The following is a 22,513-nucleotide window of genomic DNA, read 5'->3' as shown; positions in this document are numbered from 1 at the left end:
ATTCAATTCAACTCACCAAATATTTACTGAGATGAGCACTGTGTTAGAAACACCTGGACGCTGCCCTTGGGAAATTCACAGACCAAGGGATGAGAAAGATAAATAAACAAATCATTTCAGTCCAGTGTGGTAAGGGCAATGACAGAATTATCTACAAGGCAGCACTTTCAAGCCACTGCTCTCACAGAGTTAAGATCTGGAGGGAAAGCCAGACATTAATCAGAAAATTGCACAAATAAAAATAGGATTTCAGTTCTGACTAGTACCCTTGAGGAGAGGTAAGCAGAGTCAACTGAGCTTTAATGGGACATCTTGCCTGGGAGGTCCACTAGGGCATTCTTGAAGAAATCACAATTAAAATATGAAAGATGGGTCAGGGGAGATTAGGTGAAGAGTGGAGTAAACAGTAGCCCAGGCAAGGGGAAGAGCTTGTGCAAAGGAACTGTGGCAGGAGAGCACAGTGATCCAAGGCACCAAACTGAAGCTGGTAGGGCTAGAGCCCAGGGTTGGGAGGGGCATATGGGGTGGCTGGGCCAGAGAAGTCAGCAGGATCCCACATACTGTGGTCAGCCGTGGCCTTGGCTCATTTCCTCATCGGTATCAAGGGATCAGAGCAGCACCTGCCTCATAGGAATAAGTGCATTCCATTTAGCACCTCGAGGAGTATGCTTTAACACCAGCTGCTCTTACTATTGTACTCATCATCCTCATCATTTCACCAGGATGAGCTTATGGATAAGGACCCTGCTGGCCTAGCTCAGATATTTCTTTTTAATATTACACACTGACTATGCGGGCACAGTTCCACAGAGGTCTCAGAGACCACAGAAATTAGCATAAATCCTATAAGGGTAACCGCTGGCTTTCTGGAGACATTCTGAATGAATGACCGGCTGGGCTGCTGACCACAGGGCTTATAAACAACCACCAAGAGTTTATTCTCAAATACCCAGAAAAAAACCGAGACAGAGGAAGGAGGATGGTGCCTCCTGAGAGAAAGCTGTCTATAAATGGAAAATTACACTGAAAGCAAACAAATCTTATTTGATGTGAACCCATTTTTGACTCTGTCTGGAAATCCAGGGCAGAAGGAAGTGGAAGGGACAGGGAGTGAGCAGGTGTGCCCAGGCTGAGGCTGCCTGCTGGGGACCAGTGGGTACTGTGACCAGGATGATGAGAAAGGGCTACAGCTGGCTGCCAAGGCACCCACACCTCAGGCCAGACACTGGACAGACCCAGACGCTCCTGGGCTGCTCCTGGGCTGTGACGCACACCCAGGCTGCAAATGTTGGCCCAGGCTGCGGTGGGGAGCAGGGAGATGGGGAGGGGGGAAGGAAACACAGGAGAAGCTTCAGGGGTGCACAAAGAGCAGAGCTGAGTCTCCTGGGCACTTCTGTTTCCTAAAATGGGTTGTTGTAACATTGCATGGGATAAGTACCTGGTACGTGCACAGTAGATGTCATCTCAAAAAAACCAACCAGTATGAGGCGCCTGGGTGGCTCACTAGTTGAGCGTCTGCCTTCGTCGGCTCAGGTCATGATCTCAGGGTTCTGGGATCGAGTCCCACATTGTCAGGCTCCCTGCTCAGCGGGGAGTCTGCTCCTCCCTCTCCCTTTCCCCCCTGCTCATGCTCTGTCTCTGTCTCTCTAAAATAAATAAATAAATAAATAAATAAATAAATAAATAAATAACCAACCAGCCTCGCTTTAGAGCAACTTTGAGCCTCCATTAATGATGGCTTTTAGTTCTGCATCTCCACACCATTTGCTGCATGGCACAAGGAAATTTCTGAACATCTCAGTGCCCCGTGTTTCTCCTTAAAAGAGAATCATGACCCTCCAATTTAAGTGGCTCTACTTCAGAAATATTAATAACAGTAAGAGGTGACATTTGGTGACTCTGACATGTTTTCTCTATATGCCAAACACAGGTAAGAAGCTTCCCGGTTACAGCCTCAGTTCTAAGGCCTGGAGTGAGAACGTCTAGGTTCGAATTCCAGACAGTTCCCTTCCTGGATCTGTGGCCTTGACTGATTATTTAGCATCCCTGGGCTTTAGTTTCCACATCTGTAAGGGAAGGGGTGGGGGTTGCTCATGATTCCTATGTTACAGGTTTCAGAAAGGACTAGATGAGGTAGTGAAGAGAGGCATTTAGCAGAGCGGCTGGTACCGAGCACTGAAAACATCCACGCTTATCATTATTACGAATTCTCGGTCTCTGCGATCCAGAGCCCTATATCACAGCCCAGGGGAGTGAGGCTAAGAAAAATAACCTGTCCACACGGTGCAATATCCTTTAGCACTAAAAAAAAAAAAAGAGAGAGAGCTATCGAGCCAGGAAAACACAGGAAGGAAACTTATGTGTATGCTTTCGAATGAAAGGAGCCAATCTGAAAAGGCTACACATTGTATGATTCCAACTATGGGACATTCCGGAAAAGGCAAAACTAAGGAAGTAGGAAAAAAGATCAGTGGTTGCCAGGAGGTTAGGGTGGGGGGGAATGAATAGGCAAAGCATGGAGGACTTTTAGGGGAGTGAAACTCTTCTGTATGATATGTATGATACTACAGCAGTGAGCCCATGTCATTATATGTTTGTGCCAAGCCTCAGAATGCCCAGCACCAGGAGTGAGCCTGATACAAACTGTGCACTTCGGGACATTATGATGCATCAGTGTAGGCTGACCGTGGTAACAAATGGACCTGGCGGGGATGCTGCTAACGAGGGAGGCACCAAACATGTGGGGAAGGGCAGACCCATCTGTGCCTTACTCTCAATATTGCTGTGAACCTAAAAACTCCTTTAAAAACACAAAGTGTTAATTAAAAACAATCAAAAAAAGTTCAGTGACATAGCTCCTAAGAGGCAGAGCTGGGACTCAGGCTCCTATAATCTGACCTCTAAGCCACCCAGCTGTGGTGGCGATTTAGGCTCCTCCAGGCTGATGCAAGTCACAGGAGAAAGGTGGATTGAGATGCAGGGAAGAAAGATGGTGGGCAGTCTTGGGTCGATTTTCCCTCTTCCTTGTCTGTAGATGGGACCCCCTCCCCACCCCTGCAGCAGTTTCCCCTCTGCCTCTGGCCTCCTCGCCTCACACCACTGGCCCTGCCAAGAAGGCACTCATGGGGAAGAGGTGTGGATACGGCCATGCTGTTTGTATGTTAACACACTCACCTCCTCCACAGGGATAACTCGGGCGGTGCACGTGCTATGAGGGAGCTTGTGTGTGTTAAGCTATATATTTACACTTAGAGTTTAAAATGTTTACCCTTCAGACTCAGCCCTGCACCTCCAACACTATGAGGACTTCCCATTATCCCCTTTAATACATTTCTAGAACCTGCATCTTACAGCTGATTTTATGTGCTAATCATGTTTTCCCATGAGAAGAATGGGGTGACTGAGGGCTACATGTTGCAGATCTCCATCCATGTGATATGAAAGCAACATCTGGTTACTCTAAACCTCAGTTGTAGTTTCAATAATGGGCTATGACCCAAATTATAAAATGTGTATGTATGGATTACAGTGGGGGATAAACATTGATGCTCACCACCACTATCCTCATTTGGTGGCCATCTAGGAAGTTTTAAGTTATGGGTTAAGAAGGTGATGTGTCTGAAATCATCTGATCCTCACGCAATTCCTTTCAGTTAGGTACTATTATATATTGTAGATGAGGAAATTAAAGCTCAGAGAGGTTGTGTAACTTTCCGAGGGCACACAGATGCTAAGTGTTGGACTCCACAGAGTATTTTTCACTGCCATGGTCACCTGTGCTGGACTTGTGAACTTCCTGCACATATTACCTTGATACAGCTCCATGGATTTCTCTTTGCCTTCTACTCCAAATGTTATAACCTAGCATAGCGCCTGGCCCAGGTTGCTTCCAATCAAGGCTCCTCTCCATATCTCCCTCCTAACACCCCCCTCCACCCTATCCCCTCTCAGAAGAACCATCTCTCTCTCTTCTCTCTCTCCTCTCTCTCTCTGGTACTTCCTAAACCTGAGGATGCCAAAGAACCCCGTGGAAAGGATTATTATAATAGAGACTCAGAAAGTCTGAGGCAGGGCCCAAGAATCTGTATTTATAACAAATGTCCCACATAATTCTAATTTTGATGTTTCTTGGATTGTACTTTGAGAAACACTAATTGGCAGATTTCTAGGGAAAATTAATTTTTCTTATTTAAAACATCTGCTAAGGTGATTCAAAGGGGCACTTGCACCCCAATGTTTATAGCAGCAACATCCAATAGCACAAATATGGAAAGAACCTAAATGTCCATCAACTGATGAATGGATAAAGAAGATGTGATGTGGTGTATACATACAATGGAATACTACTCAGCTATCAAAAATAATGAAATCCTGCCATTTGGGACAATGTGGATGGAACTAGAGGGTATATGCTAAGCGAAATAGAGAAAGGCAAGTACCATATAATTTCACTCATGTGGAATTTAAGAAACAAAGCAGATGAACATAGAGGAAGGGAAGGAAAAATAAAATAAGACAAAAACAGAGGGAGACAAGCTCTTAACTATAAGAGTTAAGTTATACGCAAATGATGAATCACTAAATTCTACTACTAAAACTAATAATACACTGTATGTTAAATTGAATTTAAATAAATTTTAAAAATAAGACACCTATTAAAAATACAAATGGTGAACAATTCAGAAAGTTCAAAAAAGGAGTACCTGAGTGGCTCAGTTGGTTAAGGATCTGCCCTTAGGCTCAGCTTGTGATCTCGGGGTTCTGGGATTGAGCCCTGCATCAGGCTCCCTGCTCCCTGCTCAGCTCAGCAGGGAGTCTGCTTCTCCCTCTCTCCTGGCCCCTCTCCACCACTTCTGCATGTGCATGTTCTCTCCCTCTCTCTCTCAAATAAATAAAACCCTTAAAAAAAAAAAAAAAAAAAAGACAGTTCAAAAGAATAGACTCAATCTCTTTTCCCTGCAGGCGGCTTCTTCTTCTTCTTCTTCTTCTTCTTCTTTTAGATTTTATTTATTTGAGAGAGAGAGAACACGAAGGGGGAGGAGAGAAGGAGGGAGAGGCAGACCCCTCACTGAGCAAGCGGCCCTACATGGGGCTCCATCCCAGAACCCTGGGATCATGACTTGAGCTGCAGGAGACACTTAACTGACTGAGCCACCCAGGCGCCCTACAGATTTTTTTCTTGATAAACATTCTCAAGTCTCTCATTCGAGAGAAGCTGCTCTCCCTTCTTACTCCCTCAAGACATGAATTTTTTTTTGGTTGAATCCAGTCATTCCCGGGAGGGTGATGTGGGCTCACCGCTCCCACGTCCTCATGTGGACTCAAGCCTCTTGTCCCCTCTCCTGGCTCCCCCATCCAGGCACCGCCAGAGACAGACCTCAAGACTTTTCTGCAAATCTGATTATGTTTGGTGGTCTGTTTCTTGACCTTGTCCCCTGCCCGTACTTTTGGAAACATTCCTTATCAATCCCTTTTCTCATGTCAGCACCTCAGCTCATCTCCTCTCATGTCATCCTGGGGCTCTCCCATGGCCCACCAACTCTGTCTTCTTCTCTTCTCTCGTTTTTCTTTTCACTGATGACCTTACCAAGCCCCTAGATGCCAACCCTCAATGCGCATTTTGGGGAAGATGCCCACTTCCTCTTGAATTCTCTTTCTGTGGTTTCAGAATCACCTTTCCAATTGTCTGAGGGACATGCCCACCTCAAAGTCCTACCATTAGAATAAACTTGTCCTGCCAAGTTCAAAGTACTTAGTCCTTGGGAATTCCGTATTTCTGCTAGGTCAGTTGTTCTTAAATTGAATATGCACACAAGTCACCTAGGGTATCTTGTTGAACTGCAGATTCTGGTTCTCTAAGTCTGGGATGGCGCCTGAGATTCTGCATTTCTAACAAGTACCTGGGTGATTCCTGTGCTGCTGATCCAAGGATCCCACCACAAATAGTAAGATGCTAGAGAGATTTCCATTCCCTAGGTCAGTATTCCTAACTCTGTCTTAAACTTAGAACTACTTGGGGCTCATGCCAGGTATAACATGGTTTAAAAATATGCATATAGTTAGAAGATTCAAATTAATTAACACTTCTTTTGCCTGACCCCAGCCCAGACAAATGAATTAGGATTTCTGGGTGTGTGGCCCAAGCCACCTGTGTGTCATGAATAAGTACCTGTGCAGGCTAGGATTGTGCTAAGTACTGAAAAGATGGTGGTAAGATAAAGCCCTTGTGGAGCTTACCTGTTAGTGGAAGTGGTGGTGATGAAATGGAAAAATAAACATCAATATTGGAGAGCATTTCAGATAAGGGCTACAAAGGAAAAAGTAGTTTTGAGTAGAGAAAATCTGAGAAGGGGCTGCTTTAATTAGGGTGGTCAGGGAAGGTCCTTGTGCAGGGAGGACATCTGAGCTGACAAATGGACATGTGAAGGTCTAAGGACAGAGAAGCATTTCAGGCTGAGGGAACAGTGTTTCCGGGAGATGGAACAACAAATGTAAACGTGGTGTGGTAGGTCCATGCTTTGGCAAGGAAGAGAAGGAAAGCCAGTGGTGTAGGTAGAGTACAATGAGTAAAGGGGGAACTGTGAGGGATGAGGCTACAGGGCATCATCTTCCCAAGGAGAGAGTAATAGTAAGCCACTAGAGGGTTCTACTGGAGCAAGGCCATGTAATCTGACTTAAGCAAGCTGCTCTAGGAGGAGGCCAAGGGTTAAAATAGGAGGCAGGTGTGAAAAGGTGGCTTGGAACACATGGTAGTAATGGAGAAGTCAGAAGAGGACAGACAGAGGATAGAGGCTGAAGCAAGAAATAATAGAACTTGCTGATGAACAGAATGGGCCTTGGCAAAATCAAGACAGAAAGACTTCTCCCCGTTTTTCAGTTGAGACATCAGGGACATTTACTAAGATTTGAAATACTTGAGAAAGAAAGGCTGGGGACTGCAATGGGGGAAATCAACAACATCTACGTAATCTTAAGATAAGTATTAGACATCCAAGTGGAGAAGCTGAACAGGAAGTGGGATATAATATCTACCTAGATTATCTTTCCAGCTTTACTCCCTTTCCCCCAAGAACCCATTATATATATGAGCTCCTCCTAATTCAAAGTGTCTTTTTTTTTTCAAAGTGTCTTGATTCCCATTCTCACCATGCATTTTTCTAACCCTGTTCTTCCCATGCTGTAGTCTCTGTCCAATGTACCTTCAATTTTTGCCTTTTGAGGCCCTAGTCCCACATACAAACCATCTCAAGTAACCACTGCTTCCTAATATCTCTGTCATCAGTGAGCTGTGCTTCCTGGGGACTCCTATAAAAAACAAGGCATCAGGGTCACATTTTCCCCCATGAGTTATTTCTGTGTGTTTACCTCCTCTGCTGGGCTGCTAGTTCCTGGAGGGCAAAGCTTGCCTCCCATTCTTTTATCATATCCTCCATGATATCCAGAAATGTGCCCAGCACACAGAAGGCTACTCATTAAATGTGTGGAATAAATGAGGATGAGGACACATCCTGAGATGATCGATCACTTGAGGATAATCTAGTCATCAGTGATCAAAGGTGACAGGTTTCCTTAACCCCGGAGGAAGTGATGACTGCTGAGTATCTGGGTCATTGGTATAGAACTACCTCATACAATGCTGAAAGTCTTGACATGCGTATGTTGTTGTTTACCTCTAAATAGTAATGCATGCTTTAGGACAAGAGTATATCCTTAAAAAAAAAAAAAAAAAACTGAATATGGACACCTGAGTGGCCAGTGGTTGAGCATCTGCCTTCAGCTCAGGTCATGATCCCGGGGTCCTGGGATCAAGTTCCACATCAGGGTCCCCTTGGGGGGCCTGCTTCTCCCTCTGCCTAAGTCTCTGCCTCTCTCTGTGTGTCTCTCATGAATAAATAAAAATTTTTTAAAAATCTGAATCTACTGTATGAACTCACTAAAGAAGTCTATTATTAGAAAAGCTGGTGGTATGTTCTTTCCCAAGAGAAAAACTCCCTTTGTAATTATCACCATTGCTGCCCCCATATGGCCCAAGTTGGTAAGACTGGACTGTGGTGTCTTTTGCTTTCTGTGGGTGCATGTCTATTATGCTGGAGCACTGGTGACTGATGTTTAGCCCAGGTTACTTTATAACCTCATGCCAAATTTGTTCATTATAATCAGATTGATTTATTATAGCACATTTTGCCTTGTGGCATGCAAGCCATGGATTCTGCACTGGGTAAGACAATGGCAGGTCAGATATTAGGCAGTGGGCTCTTGGTGTGCAAGCTGGAAGACACCGAGAAAGTGAGAGAAAAAGAAGAAGGAAATGGAGAATAGTGGCTATGAAGGGAGGCTGGGGTGTGGCCAGAGCTCCCTGGGTGCCAGAAGTAAGGGATCATTCCTGGAAGAAGGCCATGGAGGCTGAGTGAGATTAACAGAGAAACAACACCAGAAAGTATGGACAAGTAATGGAGGCTGTGGGAGGAAAGTGATCAAAGAACATTATCAGCTCCAGCAGCAATCATCTAGTGAGTGTTGATTATGTGCCAGGCATTGTGATAAAAGCTTTATACAGATTGTCTGATTTACTTTTCCCATGACCTATCTACTTGTAGATACAAGTAGATATTTAACCCATTTTACAAATTAGGAACTTGAGGATCAGAGGAGTTAAATAACTTACTCAAGGTCACAGAGCTAGAACAAACAAGCTGGGATTCAGACCCAGGTTTGTTGGATGCCAGAGTTTACATTTGCAACCACTGCTTTATACCACCTGTTCATATGGATCGAGGGGCATTTCTTCCCACTGAGCTTGCTGTAGGCTGAGAAACACAGTGTCTTCCAATACCCCAAAGAGCAAGGTACTGAGTGATGAGCTAAGTTAGAGGTGTTGTTCAAAAGCCCTGCTATGACTGAGCTGTCTGCCGGGGCTGAGGGTGCTCAGGGCGGAGATGCTCTCATCCATCATCAGGGAATACTCACTCCATTGTGTCGGGCCCCACCTAAATGTTTTTTTTATTGTCTGCTCTCCACCATGAGTAATGCCACTTTCCATTTTAAGCTGGGAGCTTCAGGAGATGACCGAGTTATAAGCCAGAGTTTAAAGCTAAGTGCTGCCTGGGGGATTACTCACCCACTTCAAGACGCGGCCAACATCACACCCTCCCACTCAAGATGCTGCTGGAATATCCCCTTCCTTGCCAAAGCCTAAAGGAAATCTGGCTTCCCCTAGAATCAGACTGGGCATGGTGCCAGGTTATCAGAAAGCTGGCAAGTTAACTGATTCTCCATGTGAAACTACTGTGGTTGCTCTGGTCCCCACTTGTGTGGCAAGGTTTGCTTGCCTGTTCATCCATGTGGCATGTGCCGAGGGCCTACTACGTACCAGGCACTCTGTTACCTGATAGAGATACTGCAGCGATATAGATGGCTTTAGTCCCGGTCCTCACGGAGCTAACAGTCTGGGGAAGATGAGAAGACAGTTCTAATATGATGTCATAACCAGGAGAGTGTAAGAAATGATAGGACATAAGAAGCACAGAGAGTTTGAAGCACTAACAGCTGAAGGATTTATGCTGGAGCAGAAGCTGGCTAGGTTTCTTAATTGTGAGCAACCAAAATTGATTCTGACTACTAATAAATAGAAAAAGAATCTAGAGAACCTGGGGTTGCCCAAAGAAGTCACTGCAAGGTGTGGTGGTCCAATATCACAGGAAGGGTGTAGCCAGACCAAGACCCTGGGGGGTAGGCAATCCCTCACAGAGGAGATGTGGCTTCACATAGTGGGCAGTCAAAAGGATGACAAATGTCCAGGACAACAGGTAGAAGTAGGGAAGGTAGGGAGGAGAAGCCTGTCTCAGAATGACCTAAGATAGTCTGAGTCACAGAAACCAAAAGGAACAGTTTAAAGAGAGTGCTGGCTTATTGAGGGAAGCAGGCAATGGGGCCAAGCAGCCAGGCTCCCAGGGGTTTCTGGAGGGAGTGAAGTTTGCTGCTCAACCAGACTTTGAAGCTTCTGTGGGGAAACGAGCCCTGTGCCAGCAGGTAAGGAGGAATTACATTCTGAGCCTTTCTCTTTTTTTTTTTAAGGGATCCTGAGGCCATTATGGAAGGCCCCAGTTCTCAAAGGATGCCTTGAACTTATAAAAACCAGTTAAATCAGAAAAATGTCTTCCATATAACGGTTGTAAAAGATAGCAGGGACAAGCCAAGGAGATACTAATGATAATAGCCAACGTTTACTGCTTGTGCTAACATGAACTTGCATGCATTATTTCATTTACTCCTCATAATAAGCCTATTAGTTTACAGACAAACAGACGGAGACGCAAAGATTATAGATGACTTGGCCAAGGTCCCGTGGTTAGCAGATGGTGGCGCGGGATGCAAATGCAGATCTGCTTTACTGTAACTAGAGTCTGCTGACGGGAGCCATAGAATGGAAAGGTCAGAGGAAGAAAAACAATCATATTAGAAAGAGTCTTTTTTTGTGTGTGTGCTAAGTGCATCATAAGGGATTGGAAGCCTAGTCCCTCACGTATTACCTCTTATATGGGTACCATGTTGAATCTTAAGGATAGCAATTGCTCCCAATCGAGAAATTTTCAGATTTTATCTGAAGAAGAGAAGGCCTGTTGTTCTAGAGGGAGCCGTGAGTGAAGAATTTGTAGCAGTAAGTCAAGGCATGGACCCCTAGACTATAGTGAGAGGGTACAGAACATTTTTAATGGATTTTCAAAATGAAAACTTCTCTGTACAAATAATACATGCTATTTGTGGAAAAAAGGGAGGGAAATATGGAAAAATACAAAGAAGAAAACAAAAGTCATCTATAACCATACCATTCAGTGGTGGCTGTTGTCACATTTATGTGTGTGTGCCTGATTTGTATTCTCACTTTCCAGTATATATATATATATATATATATATATATACTATATATACCTATATAGTACTGTCTTTTAAAATCAGTTCTTCATATCTGAAATAATTGTTATTGCCCTGATTTCATCCTTTCCCTCAAGGAAGAATTGTATCAGAATGTTCAATTTTGCAAATCTATGTGAATATCAGTTCACAGAGTACAGGGTAGTATGTAATGCAAGCCGGTTTGTTCAAATAAGTGTGTAGATGACACGGGGCTTCCTGCATCTAGTGTATGTGAAAATGCCTGGTTCTTTAGGGAGGACTTTGTTGTTCATCATTCCCTGACATTTCTAACCAGTAAGTGTTACCTGAAAAAAGTCTAACATAATGATTAACCTCATCATTTATTAGATAATCATTTATTTATCAGCAGAGATTTATTTCACAATCTACCATATGGATAACATTCAAAAATGTTACATAGACAGAAACTAGAAGAGAAGTTTCTAGGACTGAGATCCAAGCGGAATCCTGGTTCTGATCCCACTTCCCCCTCCTCGAGCCTAGGGGACCTCATCTCCTTCCACATCCCCGCCAAAGGCAGTTTGAAACACCACCGTCCAACACACACAGAAATTTCACTTGCTGGGGCAGAACTGCAGCTTGGCCTCTCCAGTCCTCTCTGAGTATCTCCTCTGGGAGCCCAAGGGGCTCGAGCCAGCACGCAGCCAGGTCTAGTAGGTTGCTGCTGTAGTCAATTCCTGGCATACCTAGTGCCATCTGTCTCTTGTCCTTTCCCCGACTCATCAAGACAGAGTTCCACCCGTGCAGGAGCCCTGCGTGCTCCCCCTGTGCAGCCGGGACATCTGTTTTGAGTTGAGAGTCAGTGGCCGGTCAAGCACTTGCACGACACAGCTGGATTTGCTGATGTAAACAAAGGAGCTTGCATGTGAGTTTTCTGACCCTGAGAAGGCCCCACAGGACTAGCCCCTCAGGCCTCCATCAGGATTTTAACCTCGTCTGAGGGGACAAGGAAAATGAACTTGAGTTTACTTAATGAGCTACAGCCAAGAGAGAAGCAAAGCACTGGGGCCCTCTCTTTCCTTCCCTGTCTCCGTGTAGCCCTGTTCTCTCACCAGGCCATTCCTCATCCTGTCCTAAGGCCACATCACTGCCCAGCAACCCCCGTGGTGCCCTGGGGAGCCCAGGGGCAGCGACCCCTCCACTAACAGCGGATGCTTCCCTTCACTCCCCGCCCCCAGTTCAGAGCTCCCTTCTACCCTTGCTGTTTTGCTTTGTGTTTCCAAGCTTCATTAGATTTGATCTTTACTTACAAAAGCAAACAATTCATACATAAATTTATGTTTTAGCAGTTAATAAGCTCTGGCCCCACCATCTTTCTACTTTCTACTTTCTACCTCCATGAAATTAATGCGGTCCTCTTCACACATGTCATTTGCCAACAAAAAGCTAAATGATAATTCAGATCGAAAGACCTCCTCACTCTGGGAGTTAATTTCTTAAGAGCTCAGTTTTTTCATCTATGAAAAAGAGAGTAGCAGTATATACTAAGGTGCCGCTCTATGAAATAATGAGACAACATCTAGGAAGCACTTCATAAGACAGCATAAACAAATTCGACTTTATAGTTATACACTTCTTATTTTTTTTTAATTTCCTAACATGCTATTATTCTGATCACTCTTTTACAACTACCTCTTGCAGCAACTGGTGCCGGTTATGTATTTCTAGTAGTGATACCAAATTTCCATGAGATAAATTCCAGTTTGAACACTAATTCATTCACTTTTAAAAATACTAATTAAATGATAATTAAAGACACATTCTAGTTGCATTTATCTAGATTAATCAGGACAAAACACTCTATATATTTGGAAAATATATATTTCTTTCTTCCCACTGGAAGGAAGAAGTGACCAAGGAAATAAGAAACCCCAACCAACTTCTTAACCAACCCACCAACCAAGGGGGGCAGCAGAAATCTCAGAGCGAATGTGGAAATCTGTGGCGTCGTGCTGGAAGTAGCATACAAGACTGTTTTCAATGGATTTCGACCAGCACCAGGACTGAAACAGCCATATTAGCCACTTAGTCCTCAGGGCCCTCCTTCTTTCTGTGGCCCCCACAACTCGCTTTTCTTATCCTGCCATCCTCACCGGAAAACCTCTCGACTAGAACCATCTGGGTGTGGGTCTCCCTCAAGAGTTCTATGTTCCAAATTACCATTCTTTTCCCCTAAATCAAGGCTCTTTTTAAAACAGGCATATGTTCAAAATACTAGCCAGAAATCTTAGTTACCCAATTTAGTAAATGTCAGCACATATTCACTGAGCACTTACTAAGCACAAGACAAGAGTGTGTCCATGGGGGAAGGGAGTACCTAAGATCCAATCCCTGTCCCCAAGGAGCTGAAAAGCCACTCAGGAGGCCAACCAGAGGATGCAAATAACTATAATTGCTGGGTGGAATATAGCGACTGCCACAAACCGCTCCAGCCAACACGCTGCAGGAGGAAACAATGAGTTTGGTAAGGATCAGGACAGGTGCAGGACGGAGGCAGCACTGGCCCTCAGAGAAGCATCTGTCCTTGGAAGAGATTATATTAACTCTTGTGGCCCACCAATTGGTGAGTTATTTTGAGTCCTTTGCCTATTCTGGGCTAACAATTGGAACGAAGTTTAGATCCTGACTTTTCTTCCCTGAAATGTGCCAGCTCCCTGCTCCTGAGGATCACACAGTCTCCTCTAGCCAGTGAGGCACACTTGGGCACACGGGGCTCTGCACACAGCCCTGACCCCACCCACTGAACTCCTGCTCATCCTCAAAGGTCACAGCTCAGTGTGACCCTCAGAGACACCCCTACCACCCTCCACCTGCTGGTGCACTCCCCCTCTCCGGCCACAGGTATCTGATTTCACTGGAGGGATAGAGGAATTGGCATTGTTTCAGATTGTCTTAGTCAGCTGTTCACTCTTTAAAAATGCAAGTATCTCCCCCTACAGGAATAAAAAGAGACAATGAAAGCAAGGACTTGGCTTTTCTGTTGCCTCTGTGTCCTCGATGCCTGATAAATCATAGAATTTAATAAGTATTTGTTGAACGAATTAATGAATAATAACAGATTGACTCATCTCTTCCCTGGTTTTTTTCATCTCTCTCTGAGCTGTCAGTTTTTGTGGGGAGAGAGCAATGGTTTTAGAAAATATGTAGCATTAACGTCATATTGATGTAATCAATCAAAGATACTCATACTTGGGGCCGCCTGACTGGCTCCATCTGTATAGCATGCAACTCTTGATCTCGGGGTCATGAGTTTGAGCACTAAGTTGGGTGCAGAGATTACTTAAAAATAAAATCTTTAGGGGATCCCTGGGTGGCTCAGCGGTTTGGCATCTGCCTTTGGCCCAGGGTGCGATCCTGGAGTCCCGGGATCGAGTCCCACATCGGGCTCCTGGCATGGAGCCTGTTTCTCCCTCTGCCTGTGTCTCTCTCTCTCTCTATGTCTGTCATAAATGAATAAATAAAAAAATCTTTAAAAAAAAAAAAAGAAGAAGAAGTCCGGTGCTTTAAAAATAAATAAATAAAATAAAATCTTTAAAAAAATACATTCATCTTGGGATTCAGTATGGCAACTGGCAATTAGCACAGTTTCTCTCGCTTTGGTTCATGAGGGGTTTTTCTGCACAGCACAGGTCTTTTTAGCAAAAACAATATGCTGTGCCATACAATATAGCTCGTCATCCCCCTCCTGCCCTCATTCCTTTCAGCAAATATTCATTAAGCACATATTACATACCATGACTGTGCAAGACATTGCAGCATTGCAGATAAAAAAGCTGAGCACCACAGGCAAGGACTATCTCCTAATGGAGCAAAGTCCAAAGAGAGAAAGAGTCTGGGAAACAGCGCCAGTGAAGGACAGAGGGATAAGGGACAACCCCTGGAGGGCTGGGCTTGGTCCTGGGGCTGGTGGTAAAAGAAGGCTTATTTGAGTAACATCTGAAGGAGAAGTAGGAATGCGTTTGGGGTGGGAGGCAATGTTGGCAAAGGGAGTTCCAAGCCGAGGGAAAAGCAAGTTCAAAGGCCCGGAGGTGAGAGCAAGCTTGGCACATTTATAAGATGGACGTTCACTTTGGTTAGAGGCGACTGAAGGGGCCGATGCCAGGGAACATGGGCCTTTTTATTCAACACCAAGACCAAGAGAGAGTGGAGGCAGTGCGGGTCACTGGTTTTGCCTCAGGAAATGACTGGAATGTAAGCTCCATGGGGTAAGGACACTGCCAAGCTTTGTTCGCCATCTGAGAACAGGGTCGGGAACAGTCGATTCTTAACAACCATTTGCTATGTGAATGAATGAAGCGCCCTAAGATGACCTCAGCCATCCCCTGTGGTGTCACCAGGGCCCAGGGCATCCTAAGACCAGCAGGCATCTTGAGAGCTGGCTGGTCTGCTCCTTCTCTTCCAGGCTGTCTCACTTGCCCTTAAAACTCCCAGAGTGACACTATCTTGTACATTTTATAAAGCATAGTAGCATGACTCGGAAATTCAGTTCCTTGAGGTCATACACATGCCACCGAGGGACAGACGATCTGTCCAGTCATTTGGTGAGTCACAGCAGGATGGAGAGGAGCAGGGACAACAGCCCTCAATGCTCAGACAGGCAGGTCAGGCAGCAAGGGCACTCTGGCTCCCCAGCATTATTTGTCATCTGTTAAGATGTCACGATGCCTCATTTCTAAATCTGCTATTGAAGATCAATGAGACCCTCTGTCTCAAAGCAGCCATTTCATGCAGAAATTATATTTTGTGGTATAGTTGGCAGTGAGGAATTTAAAATCCAAGTTAATCTCCTCTCTCAGTACCATGCACTGGCTGAATGCTGCTGTCTCTCTCAAAGGAGGCTCCTGCGTCTGTGATCCAGCGTATCGTGGCTGGGAAGCTGGGAAGAATGGACACCACAGGTGGCCTCTGCCCACATCTATCACCTATCTGAGGTCCCACTGCCTCTCACTCGGGCTACTGCACCTGTTCCCTACTTCTGCTTCTCCTCCCCTACTTCTTTACTATGCAGCCAGAGTGACATTTTTAAAAAGCTAATTTGATTATGTCATACCCCAGCCTGCACCGCTCAGTGGTTTCCCACAGTCCTCCAGAGAAAAGTTTCCAGGGCTCTGCATAGCCTGACCCTGCCATCTCTAGTCACAGCCATCTCTCCTCATCCACAGTGGACTATTTTCTCCCCAAATGAAATGTGTTCTTCCTGGACTCAGGACCTTAGCACATGCTCTTCCTGCTACCTTCTTTTTCCTATTCACTAGGAATATAAACTCCACTTCTTCTAGAAAGTCTTCCCATCTCTCAGGCTCTGTACCCAGTATCTAACCCTCATGGGTCCCTGGATGTCACTGCAATATCCAGTTCACTGGGAATCCCTTTTTATAGTGGGTCTTCCCCTACTAGAATGTGAACTTCACGAGGTCCTCACTGCATCTGCCTTGTTCCCCACTATAATCCCCCTGTCTGGCACATAGTGGAAGCTCATCAAATGAGTAAAGGAGGACTCTAATCTTTGAACTCTTGGGAACGACCTGACCGATTAAAGTAGGAGGCAGAGAGAAACTGAAACGTAACAGAACCTCATAACAATCCTAAGCTAAATGACGTTCCTCACTCTGGAGGCCTGATTTGGTCTCATCATGGGCTTTGGCTTATATATTGTGACCAGGCCTCAGTTAATTCTTTAGAACTGGTTCGGTTTGGAGAAATAGGGCCTGTGTCACCATGGTCAGTAAACCAGAGCTCTGCAACAATCCAAATCAAGTCAAGATGCATTGGAGTGTCTGCCGGTGGCCTGGGCCTCTTGCTGCACAGACTAGAAGCCCTCCCATCCCAGTCTCACACAGCAGAACAGGCCTAGATGGACCAGGAGCCTTCACCCATTTTGTCTTACCTTCTGTTTTATTCTCTTCCTCCCCAGCAAGGACAAACAATAATTGAGTAAAGGAAATATGAGTAATGGAAAGAAAGAGAAAAAAATAAACATATCAAAATGGGCAGTGTCCCTCGGGCCACTGCTTTTAAAGAAAACAAGGAGTAGATTTGGAGATATTTCAGTGACTTTGCTAAAAAGGAGAAAAATAATCAAGCTGGCCTTTCCCTTTCAAGGCTGAATTCCTTCTCTCTCTCTCTCTCTCTCTTTCTCTCTCTCTCTCTCTCTCTCCACGTAGAACGGATTTCCCAGACCAGGGGCTGTCACTCTGGCATGCATCAGAATCCCTTAGGGAGATGTGTTGAGCTTGCAGATGCCAGCCCAGACTCAGGCTCAGCGAGTCTGGCCCAGTGAATGAAAACCCCTGGGTGGCTTAGTGGTTGAATGTTTGCCTTTGGCTCATGTTGTGATCCCCGTGATCCCGGGGCCTGGGATCAAGTCCTACATGGGCCTCCCCCCAGGGAGCCTACTTTTCCCTCTGCCTGTGTCTCTGCTTCTCTCTCTCTCTGTGTGACTGTCATGGATAAATAAAGAAAATCTGAATGAAAGCCAGCCAGCAAGCAAGCAAGCAAACAAACCCCTGGGGGAGGGGCCCTGACGTCGTCCCCTGGCAGGAAGGGCCCTCTCTGAGGACCAAGGCTCAGGAGGTAAAGGCAGTTAGGCCCTGTGCCTACCGACATCGGGACAGCTCAGGGAAGAACCTCAGAGGTGCTCCTGGGCTCCCCTGGGTCAGGTACTGAAAAGCTTGCTCAAGGTAAATGGGAAAGGCCTAAGAAAAATCTAAAGAATTTGGGCAAAATATACAGCTTTATGCAACACCGAGCAACCCACCTGTGGACCTCACGAGTCGCGAGGGGGACGCAAAGTCCTGGAACCAAAGCGGCCGCCTCCCTCCTCTAGGGAAGGGCGGAGCCGAGCGGCCCTTGCAGCGCGTCCCCGCGACCCGGACCGACCGAGGGCAGGGCCCGCAGGAGGCTGCGCGCGAGCAGGAGGCGGCGGCCGGGCTGAGCCCCCAGACACGCCCGCAGCGTTCGCAGGCTGCGTGCCGCGCTAGTCACTCCCCACGCTTTTATCAGTCTGATCTCCACAACTGCCCTGTGAGCAGGGCTGTTCACGTGAGGACACGCACTCAGGGAACAGCAGCAACTTGCCCGCAGTCACAGTCTATCTATAAAGAGGTGACTCAGAGATCATCTCCATCATTCTGAATCCCGGTGGTTTCTTAACTGGCCGTCTCTTATTTTAAATACAAGGACAGACGCCACCTGGAACGCTCCAGGAGCAAGAACTCGCAGCTGCCTGCCGCGTGTATTTGGCCGGACCAAGCCTCACCTCAGGTTCTTAGCTCAGTGCTTATTCACAGCCTTCAATACTGCACTCTGTGGCAGGCACAAAAGCCCCAGATTTAGTGAGTGGGAGGGGAGGTCCCCCTTGCAAGAATTTACTATAAAGGGGCGCCTGGATGGCTTAGTTGGTTAGGCATCGGCCTTCAGCTCAGATCATAATCCCGGGGTCCTGGGATCGAGCCCCACGTTGGGCTCCCTGCTCAGTGGGGAGCCTGCTTCTCCCTCTCCCTCTGCTGCTCCCCCTGTTTGTGTGTGCTCTTGTGTGCTCTCTCGCTCTCTCTCTTTCAAATAAATAAATAAAATATTTTTTAAAAAAGGAATTTACTGTACATTTACAAATTTATAGTGGATTAAAGAGACAGACATAAAATACCTACAGGTAATTTTACTAGAGGTCTGGGAATTGCTGGATTAAACAGTCATGGGTGCCTGGAGATTTATGGAGGAGGTGAGCTTTGAACAATGGTCAGGGCTGGTGAGTGAGAGCTGAGAGGTAAGGGTGGTGCAACAGAGGAGAAAAGCAGCTGAAGCATCAGTCAACTCCAAGCTGCCTGTTGCCCTTGCTACCCTGGGGACTTCTACCTGCCTCAGACCTAGCCCAATGGACTCTGGCAAGCACCCAAGCCCATGTTGGAAGAGCCACACTTGGGTTGGGTCTTGTGTCCAGAAACGTCTGGAGAGAAATCCCAAGATGGGTGCTGTGAATCCTAGGACCAATGTTAGGCAAAAGGAACAAGGTTCCCATTTTATGAGGTGACTTTGAAACCAAAATCAGCAGGTCTGAAACTTTCAAATAGATTTTTTCTCTACCTTCAAGAGCAGATGTATACATCAAAAAAGAAGCACGCATAAGCCAAGGAATAAAAATGTAACTTAAACCTATTAATGGGTGGAAACTTTCTGAATATTTTGAGTAAAAAACCTAGCAAAATTCATGTGCTTTCCCCAGCAATTCCACTTCCATAAATCCTCCCCGGGGAAGTAAGAGTGTGGGGTGCAAAGATGACTACAGTAGTTTTGTGACAGTACACAACTCAAGCGTCCAACGAGAGATTAGCTGACAGAGTTTTGTAGGTCCACATAACGGAATCCTATCATCCTATGCAGCCATTACAAATGGAGGTGTAGATTTATGTTTATAAACGAGGAAAAAAATCCTAATGTATTTAGTAAAGTGTGGTTATAAATAAGCAGATTATAAAACTATATATGTATATAATTTTACAGAGTGGAATCATGATTCTACTTTCTTCAGACCAAGCCTGAATCAATTTAACAGAACTGAAGTCATACGGCATAAATTCTCTGATCACAGTGTAATTAGATATCAAAAACCATAACATAACTAGGAAAACTGCAAATATTTTCAGTTAAACAACATACTTTGAAATAACCCATCAAAAGAAAAAAAATCCAAGGAGAATTTATAGAAGGATTTAAACTGAACAGTATACAAAATATAGCATATGAAATTTTGGGGAGGCACCTAAAACAATTATTAAAGGGAAACTTTTACCTCTAGCTGCTCATATCTAAGAAAAAAATTTTAAGGTCTGATATTAATGGCCCAAGATTCTGCAGGAAAATAAATAAATAAAAGGGCAAAGTAAAGTAAAAGTAAGCCCAAATCAGAAAAATGCCAAATAAAGGTAGTGACAAAATAGAAATCAGGCAAACAATGAAGAAATCTAAGAAAACAGAAAGTTGTTTTCAAAAACACCTCAGATATTCCTATATATAAGGCCCTTTGCCAAAGGCTTCAATCTCTACGAATAGACATGTTAACAGAAGTTATCTTGGCTGATAGGATCAGGGATAATTTTTAAAGACTTCTTATTGCTGGTTATCTATATTTTGTTTTCTATCTCTCTTTTGCATTTAAGGGTTCCTAAGGGGACTGACATCCAAGGCTCATTTGCTGAAAAGCAACAGACCCTATTAACCCTCTGTTTCCCAAAGCAGGGGCATGTGTCCCTGTTGATACAGAATTCTGAGTGGTGCAAAGATATCTTTCAATCACACTGCAAAAAGAAAGGGAGACCCCCTTGATGTTTCCTTCAATCATTTTGATTGTATTCAAGGAGACAGCCTTGGTTTGGTACAATTATGTTTTCCATTGCTTTTCTCTCTTTGCAAGTGAAAAATCTGCAGGGGCAGGGAACAGCCCCTAAGCGGAAGTCAATCACAGCTGCCCTTTCACTGTATTTGAGGACTGCCTTCTGTTCATGGGATGCTTTTGCATTTAACACTCGAGAGATAAAGCTTCCTTTATTTTTTTTAAAGACTTATTTATTTATTCATGAGATACAGAGAGAGAGGCAGAGACACAGGCAGAGGGAGAAGCAGGTTCCCCACAGGGAGCCCTATGTAGGACTTGATCCCAGGACCCTGGGATCACCACCTGACCCGAAGGCAGACACTCAACCACTGAGCCACCCAGGTGTCTCTAAAGCTTCCTTTAAATAGGAAATTAAATTTAGGTAAAGCCATAGGTCAGTAATTTAAATAAAATTCACAAATAAGGAATTTGGGAAGGGGATAATGATCAAAATGATGAAGGTGGCACACCTGTACTGCAGTCCCAGGAAAGTGGGGTTAAGCTCCGGTGAGGATGAAACTGCCCCTGAGGGCAGATCAACCAAGCACTGGAATGTCCCCATAGATCTTGCAGGCCTCGATTCCTATCTAGCCTGTCAGGGTACTATAAAGCTGCAGCATGGAAATAATAAATGTGCAATTTGCTCAGGTGATGACCCAGGCAGTAGGGAGACCATTTCAGAACAGGATTCTAAGTCCAGATAAATCCTGCTAGGAGGATGATTGAAGTGGGAGGTTTCTAAGAGCAGATAACATTTCTTTGCAATGTTTGCCCAAAGGAAAGAGGCCTTTCCACAGGAAGAAAGTCAAGTCCGATCTATTTTTATAAAAACATTTCAAGTGGTTTAGTGAACTTTATTTCCTGTGGTTCCCAGGAATCCTGCAGCAGGCTCCCAGGAGGGATGTTGGTGATAGGGAGCAGAGACTTGATGAGTGACAATCAATAATTATCTCTATATTTGCTTCACTTTTTCCAATAAAAATAATCTAAGGGGAAAACACTTGCTCTAGAAGAGCAAAATTCACAACAAACTTTGTTTGAGCAAAGTTCAAACAAATAGCAGAATGGGATAGGAAAGTCCTTTTGTCTGCAGCAGTGTCCTGAGGTCAGGATTTTGCAAGCTGAAGATTGATTTATTCATTCAGTCTCTTTTATTCAACAAATAATTGAGCAACCCCTCCTTGCCAGGCACTGTTTATGGGCTGGGGAGAGGATGGTAAATAGACATGGCTTCTGCCCTCCGGGAGCTTACGGTCTACTAGGGGAGGAAGACATCAGGCCCATGAACACATGGATAGATATATACTTAATTACAAATAATGGGAAGCATTGGGAAGGAAAGAACAGGAGGCACAAAAGAGACTAGTGGGGATGGGGATGGGGGCAGAACCTAGGTTGGGAGGTCAGGGAAGACCTTTGAGGAGGTGGCTTCAGCTGCCATCTGCAGAGTGAGTAGGAGCCAGCCAGGGGAAGGTGCTAGAAAGTGAACAATTTGCATGAAGGCTGCCACGTGGAAGAGACCACACTGACTCAAGAATCCAAGAGAATACGGGAATGGAGGAGTGACTGGAACATAGTGGGCAAAGGGAGAGAGTGGTAAGAGGTCAGGGGCCAGGTCACCCAGGATCTTGCAGACCGTGGTAAGGATTCAGACTTTATTTTATGGAAATGAAAAGCCACAGAAGGTTATAAGCAATGAAGTTGATGTAGGTTTTCAAAGATCCTTCTGTGTATAAAAACACAGAAGTGTTTGGAAGGAGCCATCGACTAAAGAGGAGGCTATTTCAGAAGTTAAGACAGTAGACTGGGCTGGGGGTTGACAGTAGGTACTAAGTACACAAATTTGATACCCTTTGGACAACTGGGTGGCTCATTGGTTGAGCGTCTGCCTTCAGCTCAGGTCGTGAGCCCCAGTCAGGAATCGAGTCCCACATCAGTTTCCTGACAGGGAGACTGCTTCTCCCTCTGCCTATGTCTCTGCCTCTTTCTAGGTGTCTCTCATGAATAAATAAAGTCTTAAAAAAAAAAAAAAAAAAGACAGGATCAGCAACAGAGCTGTGCCAAGCCACATATGGAGTCCAAGGCCAAAGGAAAATGCCTGTAATATTGATCCTGTCTGTATTTAAAATTTTCATATTTTGTTCACTTCCTCACTCTTGTTCTGGCTAGCTGACCTTCCCCACCTGTAAACCAAGAGGCCACTATGTC

At 45.0% G+C, this 22,513-nt stretch overlaps 2 protein-coding genes across 32 annotated transcripts in view; one reads left to right on the top strand and one right to left on the bottom strand.

The window, feature by feature from the left end:
• The window catches only part of LOC144314033 (uncharacterized), a 287,113-nt gene that overhangs the window by 99,221 nt on the left and 165,379 nt on the right, over positions 1-22,513 (bottom strand). Inside the window, exon 1 of one of the 29 annotated variants that reach the window (XM_077897659.1) lies at positions 1,439-1,482. The exons of the other annotated variants lie outside the window; for them this stretch is intronic. The gene's annotated coding sequence lies outside the window, so the exon portion shown is untranslated. Of the gene's footprint in view, positions 1-1,438; positions 1,483-22,513 lie in introns of those variants that run through there. 29 annotated transcript variants of the gene reach the window in all.
• The window catches only part of FGF1 (fibroblast growth factor 1), an 86,418-nt gene that overhangs the window by 29,075 nt on the left and 34,830 nt on the right, over positions 1-22,513 (top strand). The window contains exon 1 of one of the 3 annotated variants that reach the window (XM_077897645.1): positions 9,573-10,029. The exons of the other annotated variants lie outside the window; for them this stretch is intronic. The gene's annotated coding sequence lies outside the window, so the exon portion shown is untranslated. Of the gene's footprint in view, positions 1-9,572; positions 10,030-22,513 lie in introns of those variants that run through there. 3 annotated transcript variants of the gene reach the window in all.

Source organism: Canis aureus, chromosome 5 (genome assembly GCF_053574225.1).
Source record: "Canis aureus isolate CA01 chromosome 5, VMU_Caureus_v.1.0, whole genome shotgun sequence".
Taxonomy (NCBI): Eukaryota; Metazoa; Chordata; class Mammalia; order Carnivora; family Canidae; genus Canis; species Canis aureus.
This window is presented reverse-complemented; position numbering and strand designations above follow the sequence as displayed.